This window comes from Phodopus roborovskii, unplaced genomic scaffold (assembly GCF_943737965.1).
Source record: "Phodopus roborovskii unplaced genomic scaffold, PHOROB, whole genome shotgun sequence".
Lineage (NCBI taxonomy): Eukaryota > Metazoa > Chordata > Mammalia > Rodentia > Cricetidae > Phodopus > Phodopus roborovskii.
In genome coordinates, this window is record NW_026126586.1 from 2,187,206 (window position 1) to 2,210,689 (window position 23,484).

Consider the following 23,484-nt stretch of genomic DNA (forward strand, 5'->3'; position numbering starts at 1 on the left):
AGACCCTCGCCCAACACACCACCTCTCTCTTCTCTTTCTCTTCCTCTCTCTCCCCCCCCCTCACACAATGACATTACCTTTACAGCTAATTCTGTCCTATTTTTTTTACAGATACTACAGATACTACAACAAAAATGATAACTTTCAATCTACTTACATGTAGTAGCTAGAAGACATATTATGTAACCATATGTTATACATTCTGACTGACACTTCAGTTTGGTGTATTTGACAACGGAGACTCCACTTGGTAACTAACAGCTTTAGAAAATATGAGATCTTATCAAATGAAGGTAACAGCCCTATTAGGACTCGTTTTTCTTCTTCTAGTTGCTCAGGCCAAAACTCTTGGAATCCCTTGTTGGTTTCTTTCTTTTTTCACATCCACACCCAGCTCCTGACAACTCTGATAGCCCTGAGCTAACAAGGTCACAATCTAATTTCTCACCACATCAACAGGCACAGCCTACTAGTCTAAGCTTGCCATAGATGACTTCTTATTGCTGAGATAAAGACCATGATAAAAGTCAATTTAGGAAGGGAAGGGTATAACTGGCTAACAAGTCTTAGTCCATCACTGGGGGAAACCTTGAGGCAGAAACTGAAGCAGAGATCACGGGGAATACTGCTCATAGGCTTGCTCCTCATGGCTTGCTCAGCTCGCATTCTTACACAATGCAGAACCACCTGCCAGGAATAGCACTACCCACAATGGGCTGTGCCCCCCACATCAATCATTAATCAAGAAAATGCCCCCTTAGACTAAGCCAGTCTGTTGGAAACAGTTCCTCCATTGATATTCTAGCTTCTAGCTTATGTCAAGTTGACAAAGATCTAAACATTACAAAGTTGAGCTCTCAGATTCATCCTTTAATCTTCTGCCATTTACTCTCCATCAAACCTCACAATGCTCTTTTAAAAATCCTTCATAGGTCCTGGTGGAGGACATATTATTGTTGTTTTGCTAAATGGATATGTTATCAAGCTATCTCCTAAATACTTATGTTTCTATGGAGAGATTAGCACTGCCTCAGCCTTGGTCAGCAAGCTTCTGCAGGGTGCATCAGTCAGTGCAGAGACTCATAACTGATGAAGTGCTGGGAATAAATAACTGTTGGATGCTCAGCCACCAGTAGGACATGTGTATCACCTGTCCAGCCCCTCACCAAGAACTGAGGACACTATACAAGTGGCAAAAACAAAATAAAATAAAAGAGTGAGGATGGGGATGGGGAGGAACCCTGTGAAATGCCATCATCTGGACATGGCATGGCTATTGTAATCATGAAATCATTGCAGCAATATGGTGACCTTCCCAAGCTCAAGCCAATAAGATGGTCAATATCTTAGCAGGTGGCATTAATTGGACAATGTTCTCTGAGCCTTGAAGAGGGAGTTTCTCCCTCAGTTGATACTTTCAGGAAACACCGCATGGGTATACTCAGAAGTGTATCTCCTAGTTGATTCCAGATACCTTCAAGATGATATCGAGATTAACCATCACCACAGCAGAGCAGAGCAGACACAATGAAATCCCTGAAAGGCTGTAATCAATCCTTAATAGTCACCATCATTGCTGATCTCTTTGCTGTACTGGATGACTCACTGTCCCAGCAAGGACAGAGAGTCTGGATCCAACCCAAACTGGCCCATGAAAATACTGGCCCAGCAGCTTGCCAGAGGAACTGTGTAACACAAACCCCAAATAAAATGCCTTGCCAGTTGTTCAGTGAGAAATAAGAGGTAGAAAGAAAGAAATTACTCTGCCTTCAAGCAATGGTAGTTTTGAAATACGGATATCCACAGTCTCTCTGCAGCTGTTCTCAGTGTCTGAGTGTGATAGTTTGGATCTAGAGAGTCCAGTTGCATGTGTGTAAGACTTAACTACCAGTCTGGAATACTGCTGGGAGATGGGGAAACTTCAGGAGTCAGTGTTTGCACAAGAAAGTCAGATCATTGGGGGTGTGCCCTGATCTTACTTCTTCATGGCCACCAAAGGTGAGCAGCCTCCTCCGCCACGGGTTCCTCATCATATTAGCATTTTGTCAAGGCCCAGAGATAATAGAACCAACCACCCATGTACCGAAAACTCTGCAGCCATAAGCTAAAACAGCTCTTTGCTCTTTTATTCTTTTATTCAGTCACAACAGAAAGCCAACTACACAGCAAGCAATCAGCTTTCTTAGCCAACTCAAAACCCACCATCTTTTATTTGCCTTCCTCATTTCTTTTCCCCTCATTTGGCTGCCCTGGGATCATATTTTACAAAAATATTGGGGTATATGTACTCCATGATTCAGCTCTATGTTCTAAGGAATCAAACTCTCTCTCTCTCTCTCTCTCTCTCTCTCTCTCTCTCACACACACACACACACATTCTCTCACACACATACCCTCTCTGTCACACACCTACACATACACTCACACATACACCCAATCCACACTCTCTCACATACACACTCGCACATGCTCTCGGAACAACATTCTATCACACACACTCACATAAACACATGCACTTATACTGGTATCTTCACTTTCTACAGCTGTGTCAAAAGTAGCAGGACATCTACATAGAGAGAGGGCCTAGGCATCTTTGACCCCCTTGACATTCGATGAATTGAAGCTCAAGATATTCACTTGGTTGGTTTGCAATAATAAAACACATGAAGAATTCAGGCAGACACAGTGACATAGGACTGTCATCCCAACACTTGGAAATGGAGGCAGGAGGCCCAAGAGCTCAAGGAAAATGTCAGTGTAGCCTGGGCTACACAAGACCCTACCTCAAATCAAGGAAATAATACAAATAACAACAAAACAATAGTAAAATAGATAGCAACAACAATAATAAAATAGATGAAGAATTTCATTTTTTTTAAATAACCGAAGTTTAAATATGTAAGCCACAGTCTAAACTAATACATTGATGGTAAAAGTATCAGGACCAAGTTACTCTTTTGACCCTGATATGTGCAGTCAAAGCATCAGCAGCTAAGGAGTTAGAGCCAGGAGTACACAAAATGTTTCCTAGTGCCAGTTATATATTCAACTTTAGTTTGTAAGCAACACTGAAAAGGAATTGACCCTTTAAAACAAAATGAGATGGAGGTAGCCATGATCATGTTTTCCTCCAAACAGAGATTCGAGGAAAGTGCTGGGAAGAACTACAGACATGTGTGTACAAGAAGAGATGTGTCCAAGTAGTTAACCTTTTCTGCGATGGAATCAGAGCCATTCCAAGCATGGATAGCGCAAGTATATTTGTCAAGTAACAATAATGAAAGCAAACACAGCCTCTCCTTTCAAGGTGACAATAGTGTTTCAATAATGAATAAGGAGGAGCTGCCTGGAAAAAAACATTTAGGATAGGTGTGTGTATGGGCTTCCATTGTTAGTTGATTTTGATGAGTGCATCTGTTATCTAAATTTAAAAAAATCTCACATCCGTGCATTCTAAACATTTGAAAACGTAATTAAAAAAAAAAACTTCCTTAAAACTCCTCCAAGCAAAGAATTTCAGTGGAATCCAAATGTATTTTATTAACAATGACAAATGGCAACATAGCTTATTGGTTTGCAAGGACTATTGTTTGACACCAGAGAAGATGGGAGGGTGTGTGTGTGTGTGTGTGTATGTGTGTGTGTGTGTGTGTGTGTGTGTGTGTGTGTGTGTGTGTGTGTGTATCCCACATAGTTGGAGGGGAAAAGTCAAGGTCAATGCTGAATAGCTTCTGCAATCATTTCTCCACCTTTTTTTTTTTTTTCCAAGACAGGGTTTCTCCATATTGCTTTGGAGCCTGTCTTGGAACTAGCTCTGTAGACCAGGCTGGTCTTGAACTCACAGATCCACCTACCTCTGCCTCTGCCTCCCAAGTGCTGGGGTTAAAGGCATGTGCCGCCAATGCCTGGCTTCACCCGATTTTTGAGAGAGAGTTTCTCCTTGAACCCAGAGCTCACCATTAATGAACCAGATGGCTGGCCATAAGTTCCAGGAACTTTCTGTCTCTGCCTACTCCAAGCCTCCACCAACACATGAAAGGACATGGGTGCTGGGGATCTGAACTTAAATCTTCATGTTTGTTCAGCAGACACTTTACCAACTGGGCCATCTCCTCAGCCCCTACCAGTCAACTTCACATAGCTTGTGAGGGGGTGTTATTTAAAACAGCAATGAGGGAGTTCTCACAAACTGGACTTAGTGGTTTGGGACAATATGTCCCTCAGAAACAAAAAAAAAAAATCCAGAAAATTTCCAATAGTTTAAATATTAAGAAACATCTATTTAAATGACTATATCAAAGATTAAAAAGAACAGTGACCCATATATGCTCAAATACAAAAACAATCTTTAAAAAGTCTTGCACCATTAATAGTTAAAAATGAAGCAATGATGTTTTGTTTCTTCATTAGCTAAGCCTTTAACATGATAGTTTTCTCTATAATTGGTAAGTGTGGTGGTTAGAATGAAAATGGCCCCCACAGGTTCATATATTTGAACACTTTGGCTCTAGGGAGTGGAACTGTTTGGGAAAGATTGAGAGGTGAGGCCTTGTTGGAGGAGATGTGTCACTGGGATTTGACTTTGAGATTTCAAAAGCCCATAAGAGGGCCAGTGTGTGTCTGTGTGTGTGTGTGTGTGTGTGTGTGTGTGTGTGTGTGTCTGTCTGTCTGTCTGTCTGTCTGTCTGTCTGTCTGTCTCTGTGTGTCTCTCTCTGTCTGTGTCTCTATCTATCTATCTATCTGCTTGTAGATCAGGATGTTAGCTCTGAGACCCATCTTTTCTTGCCTGCAAGATGCTTCCTGTCATTATGATAATGGACTAGTTGACTGAAACTATAAGTAAGCTCCCAGTTAAATGCTTTCTTTTATAAGAGTTACCTTGGTCATGGTGTCTTCTCACAACAAAAGAACAGTGACTAGGATAGCAAACAAATAAATATGTTGAAGGTATACAGGCCAAGTATTTTTTTAGCAATAAAAACACACATGGAAGCCCCCATGCCTTGTGTCATTGTTAATCAGGGAGCATTTGGTGAAGTTCAGCATCCAGGGCAACATGCAACATCACTGGAGATGCAAACTGGAGGGCTCTCTACCCAGTACCTGCTAAGCCAGTGTCTTGGAGCAGGGGGCAGGGATATGGAGTTAAACAGAGTTTAAGTGACTCTCTGATAGAGTCTGAAATGCATCACTCTAGAACAAATCTGATCCAAATGCTTATCCTTAGAAGTTTCCTGGCCCTGAATAGAGACCAATGTCTCATCCATCCATTCAGAGACCCCTTTCTTGTCCTGTATCAGGGTTCCTTGCAGATGATACCCATTCTCCATTCTTTCCCTTGCTTCTGCTCTTTTCCTCACTTGGAATTTCTTTCAGCCTTACTGAGTCTCTAACCAAAATCTCCACAACTTTCAATATTGGCTTCACAAATCATCTATTCTAAGACACAAAATATCAGAAGAGGAAAATTAAACTACCTGACAATTCTCCCCACCTTACATTTCTCATATTTTTTTTTTAACTGCCCAGAATATTTGTTCATTTCTTCCTGGCATTTTACTCCTGCTATATTCTCCATACACTATAGTCATTCAGGTACTCTCCCAATTTCCTTCAGCAATCTGCAGGCACCTTGAGAAAGAGAGACTTTCTTAATTCTTTCTTTATTCCCTAGAGAAGCATAAACCTGAGTGACTCTAATGGCTACAGCACTCCTGTTAGTCACACTTTTTGTCATCATGACACAGGAGGGGAAGTTTGTTTTGGGTTAATGTTCTCAGAGGCTTCGGTCCATGGTTGACCAGTTACTGGGAACTACTGCATAGAATTGAGGAGAAGGAAGGTGAGGTCATCATATGGAGACCAAGAAACAGAGACAAATGGATTAGGAACAAGACACATCTCTGAAGTATATAATCTATTTCCTCTAACTGGGTTCCATTTCCTCAAATTTCCAGAGCCTTCCAAAATAGCACTCGTAGCTAGGGGGTCAAAAATGAGCCTTTTGTGATGATACCCTATCCAAACAACAGCTGGAAGTAAAGTCCCACTATGGAACACTGCCCATCCTCTTCCTCATCTCTCCAGGCACTGTCCCATCATGGAGAGATTCAAACACACAGGGCTTCCTACATGTTTAACGACTCTGTGACATCTTCTCTACACATAGCAATTTGGAGTGTATGTTGGGGGCTCAATGCTAGAAAGCAAATTAATGTTTAATAGTATGTATGAGAAGTTGACTGATTCTGGACAATATACAGAGTGCTTCAAATGGCTGTCTTATTCAGTCTTAGCAGAAGCTCTGCTCTCTGGCCAATTACCACGTGCATTTTAGCAGATGAGGAAGCTTAAGTGCAGAGAGAGCAAAGACAGTAGAGTCACAACTAGAGTCCAGGCTGGCTGGCTACAGAGCCTGGACAATCAGCCTTTACATCACCCTACTAACAACAGAAGGTACCAGTACTTAAAGGCCATCCATCTAGTAGATCCAAGGCGCTAGCTCTCATATGCACAGGGGAGACCATATACATTCTAGTTGATCATGATACCAGTTTAAAAGCTGGCCTTTTATTATGTATGTTAGACTTAAATCTAGATCCAAGAAATCTAAATTGTGCTTTATTTGGGCTATAATCTTATATTCCAAAACTGAAATGCTTATAAGAAAGCTTTATCTAATTTAAGACTACTAGCTCAGATATAAGCAGAGTTAATACTGCTTTTCTCCAAAGAAATCAGTACAAAGAGTTCTATTCTCCCAGAGTAAAATGTCATGGAACTTGTAGCAGTGAGCAATCACTAGCTCTTCTTTACAAGAAAAAAAGGCTTTGAAATATGTACCATAACCTCAGAAAAATACAATTATCCTCCCCCAAGAAATGAGGCATTTTTTCTGACAAAAACGATGGGCAATTGATCTATAGTTCTTTTCTTTCTCAAAAAAATTATTGTATATTGTGTAATGATCATTATAATTAAAAATTAAGATGGCTTGCAATAATTCCACCATTATTTGATTCGAAATCTTTATAAAATATTGGCATTTTCCAACATTTATTTTTCCTGTCTATGTTCCATTTAAGGCCAAATTTTCAAACCCAGCTGCCAAATTACACATATAATTACTGCATTTGCGCACAAAAATGTGATAATTGCTTACACAATTTCAGAGGCCAGCTTGAGGCTCCTTTCCAAATTTGTTTTACATGTACAGTGCGGTGTATGTAGTCTTATATAAAAATGGGGGAAGTAAAATTCATGGTTCATCTGGGTAATCTGCAAAAATGGGTATAAAATAAAGCCTTCGATAAATGCTGGGCCTGTCTTCACATTTTCCCCAGCAGACCTCTATCTGGTTCCTACAGAACAGCTCAAACTTCAGCTGATAACTTCATTAATGATAGTGGAAGGTAATGCAGTGGAGCTGGAGGCCTCGAGGAGCCTAGCATGGGATAGCCTAGCATGACACCTAAAGGAGCCCAGGTGCCCATTCTTGTTAGGAGTTGACTTGTCAACATCAACAAAATAGATGTTCCATAAGACCAACAATTAGACTGCTGGTCAATATGACATCAGTCTCGACAAGGCAGAGCGTGTGAGTACTGCTGGCCGGGAATCTGCTTTTTTAGGTCTGCCTGTCAGTTAACAATACTGTCTGGCAAATGTTTAATATGGGTATATCCCATGGGTTCAAAACAAAAATGCAAAGAAACAGGATCCATTAAACCACGTATACCAATGAGATGGTATAAACTGTTTTTGTTTCTACATGAGCAGGGTATTAAATTGTGCTCTTTCCTATGTAAACCAATGCCTAGGCTCAAAAAACAATCTTCTTCCCAAATCAAGGCCTTTGTATCTCAGTCTGTGACTATGGCCAGATATATTACTGGAACTGAGTGGTGGGGGTTAGTAAAGGTAGATCCCTTATTAAAGAAACCCTCACAAATATCACCCTTTCTAACACCTGTCTCAAAAAATTGTAACTAACATGCCCTGGACATTGGTGTATATAAGCAATAGAAATGCATCACAAGCCAGGCGATAATACCTTAGAGATATTACTGAACTAGTTGATCAATAGTCACTAACTCTGGACCTCCAACTACCTGGGTCAGCAAGTTTCCTTCTGTGCTTAAGTCAGTCTAGGTTTACCTTCTGGTAATTAATGTGTCCTCTACATTAATTGGTAAAGTGTTTGTGCATTGAGAAAAGCTTTGATTCCATGAAACTCCTTAGAAGGGTTACCCATTCTGTCCCTCGGCTTTGTGTGCTATGAAACCCTGCAATAACCAGCCTTTAGAGTTCTCAGGTAATGTGAACTTGCAAGAGACATAGGGCGTTTAGCTAAACTTGATTGCCAATACTTGGACTTATTAGCTGTATAAGATGGCCATACAATATATCGCCCAAATTAAAATATTGATGGGTAAAGGGGGTGCCCCATAGGACAACAGCCGCAGCCTAGAACAGTGCCAGGAAAATAGACATGTTTGTCTAGAGCTGGGTTTGGGGGCATGAGTCTGCATGCCAGTTCACATATCTGTTGCTGGAAAAACTACCATTTGAATTCAGCTGCTGCTATAAGGAGGAACTGGTCCTGCCAAGGGATGGAGATGGGTGATTCTGGCTGGTAACAATTCTTATAAATACAGTTGCTAAGCCTGCCCTTTTCTGAACAGAGAGAAGGAGCAGATGGGGGACAGAGGGAAGTGAGGGGAGAGACAGGGAGGAGAGGGGGAAGAGGAAAGTGTGGTCAGAAGGTAAAATAAGTGAATAAATTTAATTAATAAAAAAGATGACATGTCAGCTCCTGATACCCAAGCTGTTAGCAAATGCCTACTCAAATGCACCTTCCAAAGTGAATGTTATTCCAGCCATGTTCTCTCTCTCTCTCTCTCTCTCTCTCTCTCTCTCTCTCTCTCTCTCTTTCTCTCTCTCTCTCCCCACCCTCTCTCGTGTGTGTGTGTGTGTGTGTGTGTGTGTGTGTGTGTGTGTGTGTGCTCGCGCGCGCATGCATTTACCATCAGTCTGGATCTACTGGATCTGGAATTACAGACAGTTGTAAACTCCCTGCTGTGGGTACTGTGAACTGAACAAGAGTCCTCTGCAAAAGCAGAAAGAGCTTGTAACCCCTGAACTATGTCTCCAGTCTCCATTCCCATCATTCTTAAACAGGTACTGCTAACATTCTCATTTTACAACAGAGGAAACAGGCGCTTGGAAAACCGCACAGACACAGGTTATGTAGCGTGCCTAAGGTCCGTATTCCATGAAAGACACAACTGAAATTTGAACTCAGCAAAGTAACTCCAAAACCACTTCTTGGGCCTGGATGCTGCACGTCCCACTGAACTTCTCAGTCCCAAGCACTAGAATTGGGAGGTAAAAACATCTATGGGAACAAAAATTAATCAAGGAAGACAGACGTGAGCCCTTGGTTGAGCTGATAGGAATTGGTCACACAGGACAGAGGGAAGGAGAATTCAAATGCAAGGAAATGGTGTATGTCTCCTGAACAGCTGATTTGCCGTTAAGATGGTGTTCACTTGGAATCTTACAATGATCCAGCCATGCTTCCCCCTTCATATTGGTGGCCAGGAAATACAAACTCACATTTATAATACATCAGAGACCAGCTGGAACCTAATGGTACAAATGTGTGTGCACCAAACAAACCTGTATCCAGATTTCACTCCTACTTTCTTCTTAACCCAAAATTTTATTTTCTTTATGTGTTGATTGTATTACTAAATCTTTATATGTTTCCACAGAAAAATTACTCAATGAAATAAATCTTTCTCAGATTCATTTTTATAACAAGAAAACAATATGGAAGTTAAATAAAAGATGGTATTTCCCCCATATTCAGCTATGGATTCTTCATACATAAAGAATCCAGTTTGTTAATACCCTCTGTTAGTAAGGCTGAGGGAAACACAAATACAAATATGATTAGTATGGGTTAATAAAGGCTAGTAAATGCTTATGTTCGGTAACAGTTAACAAAATGCTAAAGTATAGACTCGGTGTATATTCACCATCTATCCTGCAACTATCCTGTCCCCACAAAAAATAGAACATATGCAACAGTACTCACTTCAACCCTATGTTAGATACTTTTCTATCGCCATATAAAACACAATGACCAAGGCAACTTATAGAAAGGAGTGTTTATTTTGGACTTACAACCCCAGAAGGGTAAGATAAGAATCCATCATGATGGACAGCAAGGCTGCAAGCAGCCCCATGTTGGCTAGAGTAGCACATGAAGTTTGAAACCTCAAAGTCTGTCCCCAGTGGCACACTTCCTCCGGCAGGGACACCCATCTGAGGCCTCTCCAAACAGCCCCCAACTGAGGTCAAGTATTCAAATGCCCAAAACTACTGGTGGAATGGCCCCATTTCTACTAACGTGAAACTGGAAAACGAATATCCATCAGCAACACAATGGCTAAGTCAATTGTTTATTTCAGTTCTCAAACTCTGTTCAAATCTTTGACTATTCACAGCCTATGATGACTTGTGATTAAATTTGTCCCAGCAGAGTCGGTGGCATCAGACTCGATCTTACCCAGAATGTCACGCTGCCAGTGTACTTGTCCTGTTGCCTGTAAGGGCCATTGACAGTAAGTAGATTGCTAACAAACTGATGTCTTCACTGCTTCCATCCTATTCACTCTATTCATATATTCATTATTTATCAAATCTTCACAGAATCTACTTTGTTCCAAGTTCTCAGCAAGGCATCATGGAGGACAGAGATCCATTACGCATGTATTTTCAGACTATGAGAATTTCTGCTTGCAAGTGATGACTCAGAACACCCTTGTACAACTATTAGGACTAAGATTCAAATGTATGACAGCAAAAGCAGAGGTTCCATCTAAATGTCATTCCTTTTGTGAGTTTGATGATGTAATATGAATGGAACTCCATGTGAACAATCTGAAATTATACAATTAATCACATTTGTTCTCAGTTTCAATTACTAAGTGACCCAACACTATTATTAAAGCATTTGGAAGATATGATAGGAGTGGGTGTCAAAACCTAGGGCCTTAATATCTACTGGCTCATGAGCACTGACATAAATCCAACTGATATTGAACAGGGGGTGATTAAATGCAGTGTCCCGGTCTACCACTCTCTGGGGGACATTTGATGGTGTTAAGTGGGAAGTGTCCCTGTACTTTGAAAATGAAAATGATTTGTATTCACTTTTCTCCAATTGGGAAAGGTTCACCCTGCACTGAACAATGTTATTATTGCAGAGAGCACCATTTCTATAGACAATATCAAAGTACTTAACATTCCCTAGGTTAATTTTATAACTTAGCCATTGTGAATAGAAAATTTTTGACACTATTTTAGTGGTCTTAACACCTGGATCCCAAGAATTAATTCAGTCAACGTTTATTAATGTCCTCATATGTGTCAGGTACAAGAGTGACCAAAGCAAATAGTGCCTAATAGTCTGAATCTTTCTCTGTCAAGTGCTTATACCATTATATAATATACCTATGTCACACACACCAACAATAACAATAACAACAACCCAGTTTGTCTAGTAACATATTGGCACTTACTAATGTCTTTTATGTCAGGGCAAAGTCTTACAAATATTTCTTGGAATTTCATAATGGGCCAGCACCAGGTGTTAACATTTTACACTGCTCCTAAGATGTCTATGCATATTACATAATACAATAATAAACAAAAATGATGGAATGATTAGTAGCAGTGGCTCACAAGCAAGGACATGGTAGATGTCAATCTGGCGTCATCCAGTTCTCCCATTGCCCTGCTGTAGTTAGAGCCACATAGTATAGTGTGCATTCCTAGGTATATAAATACCACCTGCTCTGTCCATGGAATATTGCTTGTATACATATATTTTCAGGGCCAACCATTGGCATTGGGTAAGCCATTGGTTGCTCTTCCCTGGGGAAGACTTTCCCCCCACTCTCCATATTCTGTATTTGCCTATAGATCTTTGTATCAGTTTGGGCTTCCTGAATGTCCCCTTTCCCATTAGCATGTCTATTGTTATTTGTTGTCCTTTAGCTCCTTTAGGCAGCCATGTTGGTGAGACTCCATTGGTATAGCTTCTGAAATGTAGGAGACAATCTCACAGCAAACTCCGTTTCTCTGTGATTTACATTGTTTTCATCCCCTCTACAACAATGTTCCCCCAGCTTCAGGTAAAGGAGTGTGATGTAGATATATCCATTGGGATGGGGCTCCATAACTCTGTATTATGATTAGTTGTGGGTTTCTGTAATGGGCTGGGTCTCTTGCAAAGAGTTATCTGCATGTATAGAGGCAAGTGTTTAGAATGTAGCTAGGGATTAGGTTTAGTGAAGTGACAGTAGTAGGTTTTCCTCCAAGATCTTGGAAATATGATTTCTCAGAACATTTGGGATATACAAAGGCAGCTCTGATAAATCAAGAGTATAACTTAAGTAACAGCAAACAGTGATAAAGAGTCACAAAAGAAAAACACAGAAAGGTTGTTTCTTTGAAAAAAATCAATGGGATTGACAAAGCCCTGTTCAAATGAGCTAAAAGGGAGATACAAATTAACAAAACTGGAGCTGAAAGGAAAATGTAACACAATACTGAGGAAATCCAAAGAATCATAAAGACAATTTAAAAAAAAAGATTTTTGGACTCAGCAGATGGCTAATATCCAAGATATATAAAGAACTCTAAAATTTATTCTAAAAAACTCAAATAACCAAATATCTAAACAAAGAATTCTCAAAAGACAAAACTCAAATGGCCGAGAATCACTTAAAGAAATGTTCAACATCCTTAGCCATCAGGGAAATGCAAATCAAAACTACTTTGATATTCCATCTTATACTAGTCAGAATGACTAAGATCAATAAAACAAATAGCAGCTCATGATGGCAAAGATGTGGATTAAGGGGAACACTCCTCCATTGCTGAGGGGTGTGCAAACTTTATAGACACTACAAATATTAGTGTCAGTTCCTCAGGAAGCTGGAGATTGGTCTACTTTAATATCCAACTGTACCACTCCTGGGCATATACCCAAAGGATGCCTCATCCTATCAGAGACTTGTTCAACTATGTTTATTGCTACTCTATTCAGAATAGCCAGTGGATCAATGGAGAAAGAAAATGTGCTATATTTACATAGTGGAAAATTACTTAGCCATTTACTAAAAAAGAAGAAGAAAAGAAATTTGCAGGTATACAGATGGAGTTAGAAAAAAACAGTTATCCTGAGTGAGCAACCCAGATCTAGAAAGACAAACACAGTGTCTATTCACTTAGATGTAAGTATTAGCTGCTAAGTGTTTGATAAGCAAGTTACAATCCATCTAACCACAGAGGTTAGGTATAGAGTAAGGGAGCAGGGAATAGAGTTGTATCTACCTAAGAAGGGGAAGAAGCACAGAAGGGGAAAGGAAGGATGGATAAAGGAGGAAACACAGGAAGGGACAACTGAAATAGTTTATGGAAAAGAACTAATTGCCTTGGCAATAGTCTGCTTTGTATGACCATGCAGCATCTTTGGCCAGCAACTAGATTAGATGTAACCCACATAAAACTAAGGGCCATTTGAAGGATTGTATGGAAGCCTAATACAGTAGAAGCTTCCTAAAATGTATACATATGTGAATGTATACCTAACTTGAATGTATACCTAGATAAAATTGCCAAATAATGGGAGAGAGAGCCCAAATGGGACATCTTCTCTCATCACCAAATAAAGCTTCTAGTACTGGAAATGGGTTACATCTACTAATTGTTGGCCAAACAATATTGGTTGCATCACACAACTCACAGTAAACCCCTGCTGCTGAAAACAATACCTGCACAATTCCTTGAATATGGGGAAGTCAAGTTGGTGCCTACTTAGAGCCTTCACCCTTATGCACTAGTCTTCTGCATTTTGGAAGATACGGTGCATGCTACTAAAGGTAGCCCCACACTAGTTACAAACCCTTCTACCTACAATGAGAACCTACTCTTCTACCTACAATGAAAACCTCCTGCAAGATACACTAGTGCAATAATGGCACAAAGCTTGTTAGAATAACCAACCACTGTCTGATTGGATTTAAGGCCACTCCATGAGCTGGAACCCATCCCCAGTACTGTTGGGTGGCCAACAACCTAAGACCAGATGGGCCAGTGAACTAAAGGAAAACCAAATACTACTATTTTTCTAAAGGAATAGCAATAAAATAACTCCTAAGGACATTCTTCTGTACTAAAAGATCAATGCCTTGTCAGCCATCATCACAAAAGCTTCCTCCTGCAAAATACTAGAACAAATACAGAGACCCATAGCTAGACAATGCAGAGAATGGAAGCCCTGAGAACACTCAGTCCTAAATGGGATGTCTCCATCAGGCCCCTCCCCTCAGGACTCAGAAAACCCTACAGAAGAGGAGGTAAAAAGTGTATAAGAGCCAGAGGGCATGGGAGGCACCAAGGAAACACGTTTTTAATATAGTATGATCCATGCACATGTGAACTCACAGAGATGGGGACAGCATGTACAAAACCTCTGCACAAGAGGCTTCCAGTGCTAAGTGGACACCTGCCCCTACCCATAACCCAGAAGCTATTTCCAGTTGATACCCACTAGAAAATGGAAAACTAACTCTCTCTAAGGGAATCTCACTGGGGCTGAAAACCACTCTTAAGGATACCTATCAGCCCATGCCAACACAAAATAAATCCAGTGGCATCTTTGGAAGTCCTTTGTCTCATGATGTTTTGTCAGGGTATTTTTTATTTTTTTCTCATAGGTCCTTTGCATATACATTGTAGCTTCCAGTTTTAGGTTTTTATTGTATTCCTGTGTGTGCAAACATGTGTCTCTGCATCTATATACGTTTTTTGATTGTGTGTGTGTGTGTATGTGTGTGTGTGTGTGTGTGTGTGTTGTTCTATTCTAGTTTATTTGGTTTTCATTTGTATTATTTTTTAGATGCCTGATTATTTTCTAAGGAGAGACAGAAAGAATGTGGGTTCAAAGGGATGGGGGGAGAACCTTGGAGAAGTTGAGGGAATTTGTAGCACAAATTCTAATTGGTTTTAATAATAAAAACCCAGAGTCCAATATAAGGATTAATGCTGAAAGATAGAGAAGCAGAGCAGTCAACAACTAGTTCTTACCTCTACCAAATACTCATACCAAAGGGATGACCCTATTACTACGAATCCTCAGACTAAACGTCATGAGCTCCTGCCTCCTCCCCCACCTTATGCCCCTCTCTCTACCCAGCCTTATCACTTCTGTCTCCACTTCCCTAGTGCTGGGAATAAAGGTGTGTGACTGCCAAGTACTGGGATTAAAGGTGTGAGCCACCACTACATGGCGTCTATGGCTAACTAGTGGCTAGTTCTGCACACTGATCTTCAAGCAAGCTTTATTTGTTAAAGCTCAAAGAAATCCACCACATTATGAAAAAAATCTATTTCTGATGAAATAAAAATAGAAAAAAAAAAAGACTAAATTAAAAAAAAAAATCTTTTCCCAGTCTGTGGGCTGCCCTTTGGTCATGTCAACTGTGTCCTTTGCCTTACAAAAGCTTCTAAATTTGAGGAGGTCCCATTTGTTAATTGTTGATCTCAGTGCCTGTGCTACTGGAGTTATGTTCAGGAAACAGTCTCCTGTACCAATTTGTTTAAGGGCACCTCCCACTTTCTCTTCGAAGAGGTTCAGTGTGGCAGGGTTATGTTGAGGTCTGATCCATTTGGACTTAAGTTTTGGGCATGGCAATAGACATGGGTCTATCTGCAGGCTTCTACACACCATCATTCAGTTGTGCACCACTATTTGATGAAGATGCTGTTTTGTCAAAAATCAGGTGTTTGTGGGTGTATGGATTGATATCAGAATTTTCGATTTGATTCCATTGGTCTACCTGTCTATTTTTGTGCCAATACCAAGCTGTTTTCAGGACTAGAACTCTATAGTAGAGCTTGAAGTCAGGGATGGTGATGCCTCCTGAAGATCCTTTATTGTACAGAGTTGTTTTGCTATCCTGGATCTTTTGTTTTTCCATATAAAGTTGAGTATTATCCTTTCAAGTTCGGTGAAGAATTGTGCTGGGATTTTGATGGGGATTGCACTGAATCTGTAGACTGCTTTTGGCAAGATTGCCATTTTTACTATGTTTATCCTACCTATCCAAAAGCATGGAAGATCTATCCATTTTCTGGAAGTTCTTTAATTTCTTTCTTTAAAGACACAAAAATCTTGCTATATAGGTCTTTCACTTGTTTGGTAAGCGTTACCCCAAGATACTTTATGTTGTTTGTGGTTATTGTAAAGGGTGATGTTTCTCTTTCTTTCTCAACCCCCTTATTGTCTGTATATAGTAGGGCTACTGATTTTGGGGAGTTAATCTTGTATCCTGCTAATTTGCTCAATGTGTTTATCAGCTGAAGGAGTTTCCTGGTAGAGTTTTTTCAGTCACTTATGTAAACTATCATATCATCTGCAAATAGAGACAATTTGACATCTTCCTTTCTAATTTGTATCCCCTTGATCTCCTTTTGTTGTCTTATTGCTCTAGCTATAACTTCAAGTATGGTATTGAAGAGATATGGAGAGAGAAGGCAGACTTATCTTCTTCCTAATTTTAGAGGAATCACCTTAAGCTTCTCTCCATTCAGTTTGACGTTGGCTGTTGGTTTGCTGTATATTGCTTTTATTATGTTTAGGTATGTTCCTGTTATCCTTGATCTCTCCAAGACCTTTATCATGAAAGGGTGTTAGATTTTGTCAAAGGCTTTTTCAGCATCTAGTGAAATGATCATGTGGTTTTTCTTTTTCGTTTGTTTGTATGGTGGATCACATTGATAGATTTTCCTATGTTGAACCATCCCTGCATCCCTGGGATGAGCCTACTTGGTCATGGTGGATGATTTCTCTGATGTGTTCTTGGATTTGATTTGCCAGTATTTTATTGAGTATTTTTGCATCAATGTTCATGAAGGATATTGGTCTATAGTTCTCTTTCTTAGTTTTGTCTTTGTGTGACAAGGATACCTAGGTAATTGTAGCCTCATAAAAAGAGTTTGGTAATGAACCTTCTGCTTCTATTGTATGGAACAATTTTAGGAATATTGATATTAGCTCTTCTTTGAATTTCTGGTAGAATTCTGCACTGAAGCCATCTGGCCCTGGGCTTTTTTTTTGGTTGGGAGGCTTTTGATGACTGCTTCTATTTCATTAGGAGTTATAGGTCTATTTAATTTGCTTATCTGTTCTTGATTTAATTTTGGTAAGTGATAGTTATCCAGAAATTTGTTCATTTCCTTTAAATTTTCTGATGTTGTGGAGTACAGGTTTTCAAAGTATGACCTGAAAATTCTCTGGATTTCCTCAGTGTCTATTGTTATGCCCCCCTTTTCATTTCTGATTTTGTTGGTTCACAAAAATATCTTCACCAACTCCACATCTTACAGAGGGCTGATCTCCAAAATATACAAAGAACTCAAGAAACTAGTCACCAAAACACCAAATAACCCTATTAAAAAGTGGGGTATAGAACTGAATAGAGAATTCTCAATAGAGGAATCCAAAATGGCTGAAAGGCACTTTAAAAAGTGCTAAACATTCTTAGCCATCAGGGAAATGCAAATAAAAACAACTCTGATATACCATCTTACTCCTGTCAGAATGGCAAAATTAGAAACACCAATGACAGCTTATGCTGTAGAGGATGTGGAGAAAGGGGAAGACTCCCACTGCTGGTGAGAGTGCAAACTTGTACAGCCATTTTGGAAATCAGTATATTGGGAGTGGGGTGGGGGCAATGAGTGGAGAGGGAGTTAGAAGAGAAGGAAAGGATAGAAGAACATGTGGAACCAGGAGGATTGAGTTGGGGGATGAATAGATGAGAGTGGATAAAAGAGATACCATAATAAAGGGAGCCAATATAAGTTTGAAGAGAAAACAGACTCTAGAGAAATGTCCAGGGACCTACAAGATTGACCCCAACTAACAATCTGAGCAACAGTGGAAAGTCTACCTTAAATGCCCTTCCCTGATAATGAGATTTATAATTAACTTATATGCCATCATAGAGCCCTCATCTAGTAGTTGATGGAAACAGAAGCAGACACCCACAGCTAAACACTGAGCCAAACTCCTGGAATCCAGTTGCAGATAGGGAAGGGTGATAAGAAAAGGGGTCAAGACCAGGCTACAGAAACCCACAGAGACAGCTGACCTGAACAAGGGGAGCTCATAGATAACCCCAGACTGATAGCTGGGAACCAGCATTGTACCGAGTCAGACCCCCTGAACATGAGCCTCAGTTAGAAGGCCTGGGCAATCTAAGGGACCTCTGACAGTGGAACCTGGATGTATCCCTGGTACACAAAAGGACTTTTGGGGCACATTCCCCATGGACAGATGCTTCGTTAGCCAAGAGGCAGGAAGGATGGCCTAGACCCTACTCCAAATGACTTGACAGATTTTGATGATCCCTCCTGGAAGGCATCACCTCCCTGTGGAGTGGGGGAGAATGGGATGGGAGGGGAGTCAGGGGGCATGGGAGGGAGAGGGAACTGGGATCAATATATAAAATAAGAAAAAATCATATATATATACATATATATATATATATATATATATATATATATATATATATAAAGAAAAGAAAACAGGACTAATGAGAGACCCTATCTATAAAAAAGTGGGCAGTGATTGAAAGAGACATTCAAAACTCAACCTCTGGCCTTCACATGTGTTCACATGAACAAGCACATCCACCCACATAAATATAGACATAACACATGTACACACACACACACACACACACACACACACACACACACACCAATAACAACAACAACAACAACAACTATGGGAGCCAAATTTACAATAGCAAAAAGGAATATCTAAGAATCTAAGCAAGGAGGTAAAAGGTGAAAACTTTTGAACACTGCAGATAGATATTGAAGAAGACACTGTTAGATAGAAAGAGCTTGCATGTTCCTAGATGAGCAAAATTAACATTGTGAAAATGGATATATTACTGAAAGCAATTACAGATTCTATGTAATCCTTACCCAATCCAATGACATTATTCAAATAACTAGAAAAATATTAAAATTAATATTCAAATGCACAGACCCTAGAATACAAAGCAATTCTAAGCAGAAAGAACAAGTATAGAAGTTTCAAAATGCCTTATTCAAATTATAGCACAGAGCCAGAGTAACAAAAACAAAATAGTACATACATAAAAACAGACACCAAGACCATTGAAATAGAGGAGAACACTGAAAATAAAACCTTGCTCTCCTTGTTACAACAAACATGCCAAAATCACACATTTTGAAAAAAGACAGCCCTTTAACAGATGCTGCTAAGGATGCATGATGGCCACATGGAGGGAAACGTAAATGAGTCTAGAAGAATTTTACTAGATTCATATCTCTCCACCTGTAAGAAAAACAACTCAGAATAGATCAAAGACCAAGGTCTGAAACTTTGAAACTTCTAAAAGAAGTCTTGGGGAAAATACTTCATGATACAGATAGGCATGAGTAATTAATATTTATTTAAATGATTCTAACAACTCAAAAAATAATGCCAAAAGTTGACAAATGGGATTAAACAAAGTCATAGGCTGCACAGCAAAGAAAATATTAAGCAAATTGAAGAAAAAGACTACAGAATGGGAGAGAAATCTTTGCCAAATATGTAGCTAATAGAGGATTAACATCTGGAATTTATAAAGAGGTTAAAAAGAAAACCTAAACTCATAAAAGGCAAATCATTCAATCAATAGTTTGACAATGAATAAATAGTTCTAATAAGAAGAAACAAATCAGTATGTGGTGTAACAGGCTTTCTTTCTGGCCACTAACCAGCTCCCAAATCATGACATGAAGACTTAATATTAGCTATGAATGCTCAGCCTTAGCTTAGGCTGGCTTCTTGCTAGCTCTCATAACTTAATTTAATCTTGTTCTCTTCTACAAGCTCAAGGCTTTGTACCTTTCATTATTTATATCCTAATTTCACTGCTTTCTCCATGCCTGACTAGCTAGTCGCTGCTGGCTGGCTAGTCCCTGGCATATCCCTTTCTTTCTCCCACATTTTCTTCTCTCTCTTCCTTTATGAGCCTGGGTTCCTCCTCCTACTTATTCTCTCTACCTGCCAGTCCCAACTATCCCTCTACTGCCTAGCTATTGGCCTTATAGCTATTTATTAGACCAATCTGGTGCCTTAGGCTGGTAAAGCAACAAATCTTTACATTGTTAAACAAATATAGCAAAAACAAATGCAATACATCTTTACATAATTAAAGAAATGAAGGACAAACCAATGTAACATATCTGCTTAGTTAAAATAATATTCCACAACAATGAAGGTTTCTCACAAAGCTACCATGTGATCCAACTCTAGCACTCCTGGGCATGTGCTCAGGACTCTACTCCTACTACAGATATACCTACTCATCTGTGCTTTTCTGTGCTGTTCACAATAGCCAGGAAATGGGAACAGCCTAGATGCCATTAAATGATGAATAGGTGAAACATGGTACACTGCACAGTAGACTACTATTCAGTTGGTAAGAAAAACAAAATTACAAAATCCACAGGTAAACAGATCGACCTGGAAACAGTCACTCTGAGAGCGATAACCAGGACCCAGGAAGACAAATCCCACATTTTCCCTCTTTGTGGATATTAACTATGAATCTTCAGATACATATGTTTCATTTGAAATACCCATAGAGATCGGGAAATTAGTAAGGGGCTATAAGGGGGGGGACATTCAAGGGAAGTCATATAAAACACAGCAGCATAAAGGAATAAAGGGAAATAATAAAGTAAAAATGGTTAAATTGGGGATGGGTAGGAGAACAGGTTATAGGAGGTAATATAGAAAGGGAAAACTTAACGTTAAAGACCTTTCCAAAAAAAAATAAATAAATAAAAACCCTAAAAAACCTTTCTACTTTAGAATCATCCTTAAAGTACACATATACACATATATAAAAAGTTTAAATAGAGTTACCCTACAATAAGACAACAGTGACCTTAATAAATACCACAAGCTATCAAATGAAATGCACAGTTCCCAAAATGAGTTATGTTATTTTGGGTATCATAGACCCTAAGTATCACAGACTACTACCAATGCCCTTTACCAATTATCAATGGCTAATGCCCTTGGTTACCCACCATAACTTGACAGTAAAATCCTATTGCTGAAAATGCCAAAAAATGAGTAATAGAACATGGAGAAATCAAGCCAGTACTCTCCTAGAAACTTAGTCTCTATGGGCTGGCTTTCATGGTTCTAAAAGGTGTTATGCATACTACAAGAGGAGAAAAGTAATTATCAGTCTTACTCAATGGTGAACCCTGTAAACTGACCTGAACTGGAAAGACATGCCCTATGTACAATCATAGCAGGAACATCAAGGGAGTAACCAAGCACTTTCTGATTGAATTTAGGACCCACTCCACAACATGAAGCCCATACTTGGTACCATTATCAGGAACAAGAATCTATGGTTAGATCATAGACCTAAGGAGATACTGCCACTATTCTTCTGCTGAATGAACATGGTATTAAAAGACTCTAATGACTTATTACTATGCCTGTAGATTAGTACATCAAAATTGGCCTCTTCAGGAAGCAAATGTTCAGCTTTTAAGGTTTGGAACTTTACCTCAGATCATGAGATGTATAAAATGTATAGGGTCAGAAGGACAGAGAGGAAAAATAAAACTATATGTGGCTAACATAGCAATGAATTTATGGGAACATGATTTGTTACAACAATGGAATATTCAGATTAACATTCCTCCAATCTTAGAAATGAACCATTAAATAGCATGCTTCTTAGAGAAATATTAGAAGATATTATAAAGAATAGTCACCAGCCATTCAGGTTCTACAAGAATAGCTTCTGATCTTTCAAAGGCACCAACAGCCCTACTTTTAAAATGACTCCTCAGCCTGTTAAGAGATATCAATGGAAGGTTCTTCCATGGGCAATGTTAAATAGCCCAACCCTGTGATAATATTTTGTACAACAGCCACTAGAAATGATACATAATCAATTTCCTCAATCTATAGTTTACCATTACATAAATGACATCTTACCAGATGATTCAAATGTCAATACCTTAGAAAGAATGTTTGAAGAAGTAAAGAAAATTTTGTCTTGTTGAGGATTACAAATTGCTCCTTAAAAATTAAAAAGATGAGGTTCTATTTAGGATATAAAATAGGTCTACAAAAAATTAAACACCAAAATGTGCAAATTAGGAGATACCAATTGCAAAATCTTAATAACTTTCAAAGATTGCTAGGAGACATTTCCTATCTATGGCCCATTATTGGGGTGAAACCTGATGAACTGATTAATTTGTTCAAAACTTTAGATGTTGACAAGGACTTAAACAGTCTAAGAGAATTATCAGTTGAAGATGAGTGAGAATTAGCTTTGGTGGAAAAGAAATTACAGGATGCACATATGGATCCAAAGCTTGATTGCATTCTGGTTATTTTACCCTCTAAGCATTCTCCTACAGGAATGTTTTTACAGAAGGAAGATATTATCTTAAAATGAATACTTTTACCACATAAGCAGAGGAAAAAATTAAAAACTTATGTAGAAAAGGCCTCTGAGTTAATTCTAAAATGAAAATTGAGACTTTGTCAATTAGCAGAAATAGATCAAGCAAAAGTTGTAGTACCTTTTTCTAATGATGAAATTGACAAATTATGGGCAGAAAGTGAATCTTGGCAAAGAGCTTGCAATAATTTTTTCAGGAAACATTAACAAAAACTTTCCCAAAGCAAGAACATTCTATATCTAAAGAGGACTGACTGGATCCTTCCTCACACTGTACAGAGAACACCAATAACTGGAGCCCTACGTTCTATACTGATGCAAATAAATCAAGAAAGGCAGGTTGCAAATCAGAAAATTTAAGTAAAGTAGCTCAAAGCATTTATGATTCTATCCAAAAGTCAGAATTATGTGCTATTCTCATGCTGTGAATGGATCATAAAGAACCTCTCAAAATAGCTATTGACTAGCAATATGCAGAAAGAGTTGTTTTACATATTGAAACCACTGAATATATACTAGATGATACAGAATTGATTTTATTATTTATTCAGTTACAAGAAATAATGAGGAATAGGAATCATATATATATATATATATATATATATATATATATATATATATATATCACATCTGATCCCATACAGGTCTGCCAGGCCCTCAAGTAAAAGGTAATGATGAAATTGATGAACTATTGATAGGAAATGTGCCGAAGGATTCAGAATTTCATAAACAACATCATGTCAATAGCAAGGGTTTGAAAATGGTTTTCCCATCACTTGGCAACAAGCTAAAGAGATTATAAGGAAATTCCCTACTTATTCTTTATACAACCAAACTCCACCTATAGCAGGAAGTATCCAAAGGGTATGCAAAG